At 37.0% G+C, this 7,251-nt stretch overlaps 1 protein-coding gene across 1 annotated transcript in view; it reads left to right on the top strand.

Moving 5' to 3' along the window:
• PLCL1 (phospholipase C like 1 (inactive)) overlaps nt 1–7,251 on the top strand; it is a 607,815-nt gene that overhangs the window by 56,121 nt on the left and 544,443 nt on the right. The gene's annotated exons all lie outside the window — the stretch shown is intronic.

Here is a 7,251-nt window from a genome sequence, read left to right as displayed (position 1 = left end):
GGGGCACTTGGAAACTTTGCTGCTGGCCATCTTTAGTTACATTTTGTAATACATGTTTAAGTTGTAGTACATTGTATCCCCAAGAGGCCTATATATATGTACATATGCCCTGTCCACCATCAGTGGCATGTATTTATCTACAAAGATGTAGACTGACATTTGTTCTCTGAGCGGGTGGGGTGTTTGAATGCATATGCACAATTAGCAGCATATGTACATATACTATGTGCACAGTTAAAGCTTTCACTGAATTTTTACTAGAACTAGATTTGTTTTTTTTTTTTGCTAATACATGAATGTAACTTTTGAGGTTTATATCTATTTAATGTCTCAAAGGCTTTAAAGTGACAGACAATTAAAATATCTGTGACATCAGCAAAGGGCTACAGGGGAAAGTATGTCTGTTTGCAGATGATACAAACATTTGTAACAGAGTGGATGTTCCAGGGGGTAGACAACATGAGAAGTGATATACAACAATTGGAGGATTGAAGAAACGACTGGGATCTGGGATTTCAGATGATTTAAAACTTAGTAAACAATGTAGCAGTAATGCAGCGAGTAAGGCTAGCAGAATGCTTGGATGTATTGGTAGAGGTATTTGCAGCAGAAATAGTAAGGTTCTTATGCCACTTTATAGATCATTAGTATTGAGTATTGCGTTCAGTTCTGGAGGCCATGGGGCATATCTATCAAGCTCCGAATGGAGCTTGATGCCCCGTGTTTCTGGCGAGCCTGCAGGCTCGCCAGAAACAGCAGTTATGAAGCAGCGGTCACAAAGACCGCTGCTCAATAACCTGTCCGCCTGCTCTGAGCAGGCGGACAGACATCACCGGAATTCAACCCGATAGAGTACGATTGAGTTGATTGACACCACCCTGCTGGCGGCCCATTGGCCGCGAGTCTGCAGGGGGCGGCGTTGCACCAGCAGCTCTTGTGAGCTGCTGGTGCAATGCTGAATATAGAGAGCGTATTGCTCTCCGTATTCAGCGAGGTCTGGCGGACCTGATCCGCGCTGTCGGATCAGGTCCGCTAGACTTTGTTAAATAGAGGCCCATATCTTCAGAAGGATATTAACTAACTTGAAACTGTGCAAAGGAGGGCTACCAAAATGGTACATGGTCTAAAAAATAAAACTTACCAGGCTAGGCTCAATGACCTAAATATGTATAGCTTAGAGGAGAGAAGGGAAAGAGGTGATATGATAGCAACTTTCAAGTACATTAAAGGGTTTAGTAAAACTGAGGCTGTGGGTATTTTACATAAAATGGAAAATTCAAGAACAAGGGGTCATGAGCTCAAGCTAAAGGGTAGTAGATTCAGGAGTAATTAGAGGAAGCACTTCTTTACAGAAAGAGTGATTGATTTATGGAATAAACTTCCTCAAGAGGTAGTAGCAACAAACACTGTGGGGGACTTTAAAAATGCATGGGACAAGCATAAGGCTATCCTACAAACTAGATAAGTTTATACCGTTAGACTTGCTAGGCCTATGGCTCTTATCTGCCGTCAATATCTATGTTTCTAAAAAGATTGAAAAAAATAAACATTCATGATTCAAATGAAGCACGGAATGTTAAACAACTTTCCTGGTTATTATAAATTGTCTTTGTTCTTTTGGTATCATTTGTTGAAGAGGTAAACATAGGTAGGTACAGAGGAGCTTAGGAGCGTGCAATGTTATAAACCTACCTAGGTTTTGCTGCTCCTTAACATAATACAAGCCAAGCCTTCATTCTCATTGTTGATGGCCTTTCTTTTCTTTGAACTCTAAGAAGACTTGTGCCCATATGGAACTGTTGGTACAATTTGTGCATCTCAGGTTTGGTATCTCTCTCTACTAAAAAAAAAAAAGAAGACATTTAGGGCTAGTGGTGCGCTAATTTTGTTACACGCTTGCAGACTTCTTGCGGTAGCAATTAGCACTCAGAAAATTAACCATAGATCAGATCTCTTGGTTAATTTTGTATAAATGCTCCCAAAATAAAGGGTCTTTTAGATTTTTATGAAAATGTTTTTTGACTTTCCTCCCCCCCCCACCGCCTTCATTAAAAAACTGCTGCACTAGGCAGTTTTTATTGCTTAAAAATGGCAGGTGTGGGGTGTTAGGAAAAACAAAATGTCACTGAAAAGTGCCTTTACATAGCGGTCTATGGGAACTGTGTGTTCCCTGTAAATATATATGTATATGAATACCCCCTTTGCTGTGCTAGTTCTCATGCCGTGTCTTACACCATGAGAACAAGGCTCCCATTGGAGCCTATGGAATCGCGCTCTCATGAACGCAATGCTTTTGTGCAATGCGAATGCAAGGTCGTGTTTGCATTGCACCTAGCTTGTGATACCAGCACACATTTGCATGCACTGGTATTACTAAGTGGAGCACAAATATCGCTTTCGCAGAAGCAATATTTTGCGCTCCACTTATAATCTAACCCTTAAACGGATATAAAATTATTTAAACAAAGTTACAGGACTTAAAAGCACTCATAAAAGAGAAATAGTTGTCTTATTACAACATAATTGTACTTTTCGGTTTGAAAGTGCATTTAGCACTTTCCATTGTCCCCAGAATTTTTAACAATTTAATTGCAAAAATTCCTCCTGCCAACCCAGAACCAATATAAAATAATTATTAGGTGCACTCATTTAATGCACTATAAAGAGCATGAGGCTGCAGTCTAACACACAAATTTATATCCAGAATTACCTAATTGACCCAAACACTGCACTATATTCCACAACTAGTGCTAATTAGACAATAGTATAATTACCTACAGTGCATAATAATATAATCACCTACAATGTACTATACTCCACAACTAGGTGCTAATTAGACAATAGTATAATTACCTACAGTGCATAATAATATAACCACCTACAATGCACTTTACTCCACAACTAGGTGCTAATTAGATAATAATATAATTACCTACAATGCATAATAATATAATCACCTACTTTGCATAATAATATAATTACCTACAATGCACTTTACTCCACAACTAATGCTAATATACAAACAGAATCAATAAAATTATATAATAGATTGAATAGTTTAATAAAATAAAACATGTGTTTGACAACCGGTATCTATAATATTAAACCATGAAACAAAATGATAAGAGATAACAATAAATAATAAAAAAACAACTGATGATACAAGGGATAGTTCCGTAAAGTTCAACACCATATGAGGAATAGGTGCAATATAATGTAGTCCATACCTGTTGTGTCCTGTTTCTCTGCCCTCTATCGGTCATGTAACCTAAAGGCACCAGTGGGAATCACCTTTGTTCAGGGATCTTTATGGTATATCCCCAAATCACGGTAGTTATATCCTCCACATAAGGATTCCACAGCTCAGTGGAAAGAAGTCTTCATAAAAGTGTTTGAAGTACTTGCACCTTCCAACGTGTAAGTTTTTGCCACTCATAACTTGCCCATAGTGTCAGATATAGAGTAGTAATGTGCACAAACTTATAGCTGAATCCCCTGGACTTATTATGGGTAATTTATTACAGTGTTTGCCAACAACTTAGTTCTTTCTGTGCACACAATATAGCTCTCTAGTGATGCCGCTCCACAGCGGTTACACCAAGGAGGCATTCCTCTGTTCCTGTCCCACTCTGCCAGTTCATTTAAATGTAAATAGATCAGGTAATCAATGCGTTTCGGCGAAAGCCTTTGTCAAGATCAATCGTAAACTCCAACTTTTTACGGCATATGGCATAAACCAGTGTTTCTCACCCTTTTTTATAGCAAGTACCCCATCAGGAATAAATATTTAAAAAAGAAAACAATATACAGAGGTGCAAGATGGAAAAAAACACACAATATTCTGTACAAATGAACTAAGAACTGATACTCTCCTTTAGGTCAGACCGCAGCCTTGTTGCAGTCTCTCCCTTGTGACTGTGTATAGATAGATAGTAGTGGTAGAGGGCGCTGGTCTATTGAGTGATTTTCTCTAGTAAGTGAAGAGAAAACAGGCTTGATGCATATATTGAAGCCAATTAATATGGGTGCAGTATACTCACTCCATAAGATGAATCTGTACAGCTGAAAGGAAACGTAGCATCAGATGGCAAGAGTCCACAGGTTCCTGGAGTCAAAGACTGAATTTTCAGGTTTATCCAAAAGTGGACTATAAATGAATAGAGACCCAAATGACAAAAGTATCCAGTATATAGTTGAAAAAAATGTAGTAATTTACTCCATAAATAAGGAGATTCCAGCTCAGCACAGCAAAACAAGATCTTGACAATCTTTCAACAAAAGATAAAAGGTTTTATTTGCTCAACGCGTTTCAACGTATTACACGTCTTTATCAAGAGCATACATTAAAACAAGTAAAGCAGGTAAGTAAAACCAAATATTGAGTGAGTATACTGCACCCATATTAATTGGCTTCAATATATGCATCAAGTCTTTTTTCTCTTCACTTACTAGAGAAAATCAATAGACCAGCGCCATCTACCACTACTATCTAGGAATAAATATTTGTCCGAAGTACCTCTAAATGCACATAAATATTTTTAGGTAACAAAAAAAAAGTGAAATAACCCAGAATGTGGGCAAAAGATAATGAAAGCTCCAGTTACGGCCAGGGGTACATGAAACTAGGGCATTAAACCATTATTAGTCTTTTTTTTGTGCCTGGATACACAACTTCTTAGATCCCACTCTTGTTAGTATTTTAATTTCTAAGGGGTCTATTTAACAAGGGCCGAATGGCCCCTGTTCCCCTTGTTTTCTCTTGCGAGCCTTCAGGTTCGCCTGAAACAGAAGTTAAGAAGCAGCGGTCTTAAGACCGCTGCTCCTAAACTCATATGCCGCCTCTGAACCGGCATATATCAATCCGCCCGATTGGGCTGACACCCCCTGCTAGCCGCTGATTGGCCGCAAATCTACAGGGGGGCGGTATTGCACCAGCAGTTTACAAGAACTGCTGGTGCAATGATAAATGCAGGCAATGTATGCTGTCGGCATTTATCAATGTGCAGCCGACATGGTTTGCTATAGCGGATCATGTCTGTCCGCACATATATAAATAGACCCCTAAGTATCCGGATTCAAAATTTATTAGATCCCACTTAATTGTAAGTAGAACTGCATACACTTTAAAATTAATTAATGCAAATAATCTTTATATATACATCACTAATATAAACATTTAAAAGGACAACATTAACTTATCATAATACATAAAACAAATCAAAAGAGTAGATATATCGGACATGTTCATATTTTAAAAAAATACTTCACATTTAAAAGTTCAAATCTATTTCAGAATTCAAGCCTTGGGGTGTGTTTTTAAATCTGTAAATCAGTTCTGCCTTTTTTAACAGCAACTGTCTCTCCACGTTACCGCCTCCTATTATTTTTACTCGCCTTCTTGATACCCCAGAATTTCAAAGCAGAGGTATCTTTAAAATGTAATTCCCTAAAATGCTTTTATAGAGCCAGAGAAGGTGTTCTCTCATACAGTTTCCTATCATTTTATTTGTTTGTTCAAAGTATTGGAGATTGCATGAACACTGAATTAAATCAATTATATTTGTATCAGTACAACAAATCAAATCTTTAATAAAAAAAAATGTCCCCAGTTTGTGTAGATGTGACTGACCTTACTTTAGAGCTACATTTAAAAGATTTACACCCAAAGCATGGAAAAAAGCCTTCAAATTAGAGCCCATATAGATCCCTATATGATTTGCAGTAAACCTAGCAAATAATGTTATATAATTCTGCACACAGTGCAGAATTATATAACATTAGCTTAGCGCTAGCTTTGGAAAGCAAAGTGTTAGATATTTTACAATGAAAACAGAATTCCGCTCCTGGCTCTACTGAGCTGGTCTGTTTTCTTCTCCTAAGTGCATCGCGGGCATGCTGTCTAGTTACATTGTGCCCAATCCTGTTATTAAGCTCAATGTAGCTCGCTCCTGCTCTGGTCTGGTAGCTGGAGCGAGCTACATTGAGTTTAATAACACGATCGGGCTGGCTGTGATTAGACAGCGTTCCGCGATGCGCTTAGGAGAAGAAAACAGACCAGCTCAGTAGAGCCAGGATCGGCGTTCTATTTTCGTTGTAAAATATCTATCTAACCCTTTAGTTTACAAAGCTGGCGCTAAGCTAATATTAGTGCAGAATTATATAACATTATTTTCTAGGTTTACTGCCCCTTTAAGGTTTTTAAATTAACTGGGGCGAACATAGTATTCACATTTTTTTGCCTTTGTGTATATTATTTCTGTATTTTAACTAACCTTATCACCCAAAATGTGATCTTTTTTAATTAATTAATGCCAATGTTTTTTTGACAATATTCTTTTTATATACTGGTGTTGTGAGCTATAGTTAGCAATAAAAGGTATCTTTAATACCCCATCTTGTGTATTTGTAATTCTTTCCTTAGCATTATTATTTATTTATTTTTACCAAAACTTCCATTCTCTTAAAGGGACACTGAACCCAATTTTTGTATTTCATGATTCAGATAGAGCATACAATTTTAAGCAACTTTCTAATTTACTCCTATTATCAATTTTTCTTCATTCTCTTGTTATCTTTATTTATTGATTTATATTTATTTATATGATTGGTGGCTAAATGTCAGCCACCAATAAGCAAGCGCTGTCCATGGTGCTGAACTTAAAATGGGCCGGCTCCTCAGCTTAACATTCATGCTTTTTAAATAAAGCTAGCAAGAGAACGAAGAAAAATTAATAAAAGCCGTAAATTAGAAAGTTTCTTAAAATTGCTGCTCTATCTGAATCATTAAAGAAAACATTTGGGTTAAAGGACCAGTCAACACAGTAGATTTGCATAATCAACAAATGCAAGATAACAAGACAATGCAATAGCACTTAGTCTGAACTTCAAATGAGTAGTAGATTTTTTTTCTGACAATTTTAACTTATGTCTTTTTCCACTCCCCCTCTACCATGTGACAGCCATCAGCCATTCAGAAATGCATGCACACTTATTCTTGCACATGCTCAGTAGGAGTAAAAAGTTTAATTATAAAAAGACTGTGCACATTTTGTTGATGGAAGTAAATTGGAAAGTTGTTTAAAATGGCATGCTGTATCTGAATAATGAAAGTTTAATTTTGATTGAGTGTCCCTTTAAGTATCCCTTTAAGTAGATCTCTCACATATGCTTAGTCTTATTAACCACTTCCATATCATAAACCTCCAAAAATATTTTAAACAACACCTCTGATTGTGAATTTGAACTCTAAAG

Source organism: Bombina bombina, chromosome 1 (genome assembly GCF_027579735.1).
Source record: "Bombina bombina isolate aBomBom1 chromosome 1, aBomBom1.pri, whole genome shotgun sequence".
In the NCBI taxonomy this organism is placed as follows: Eukaryota; Metazoa; Chordata; class Amphibia; order Anura; family Bombinatoridae; genus Bombina; species Bombina bombina.
Note: the sequence above shows the minus strand (reverse complement) of the source record. Positions and strands in the feature narration are given on the sequence as shown.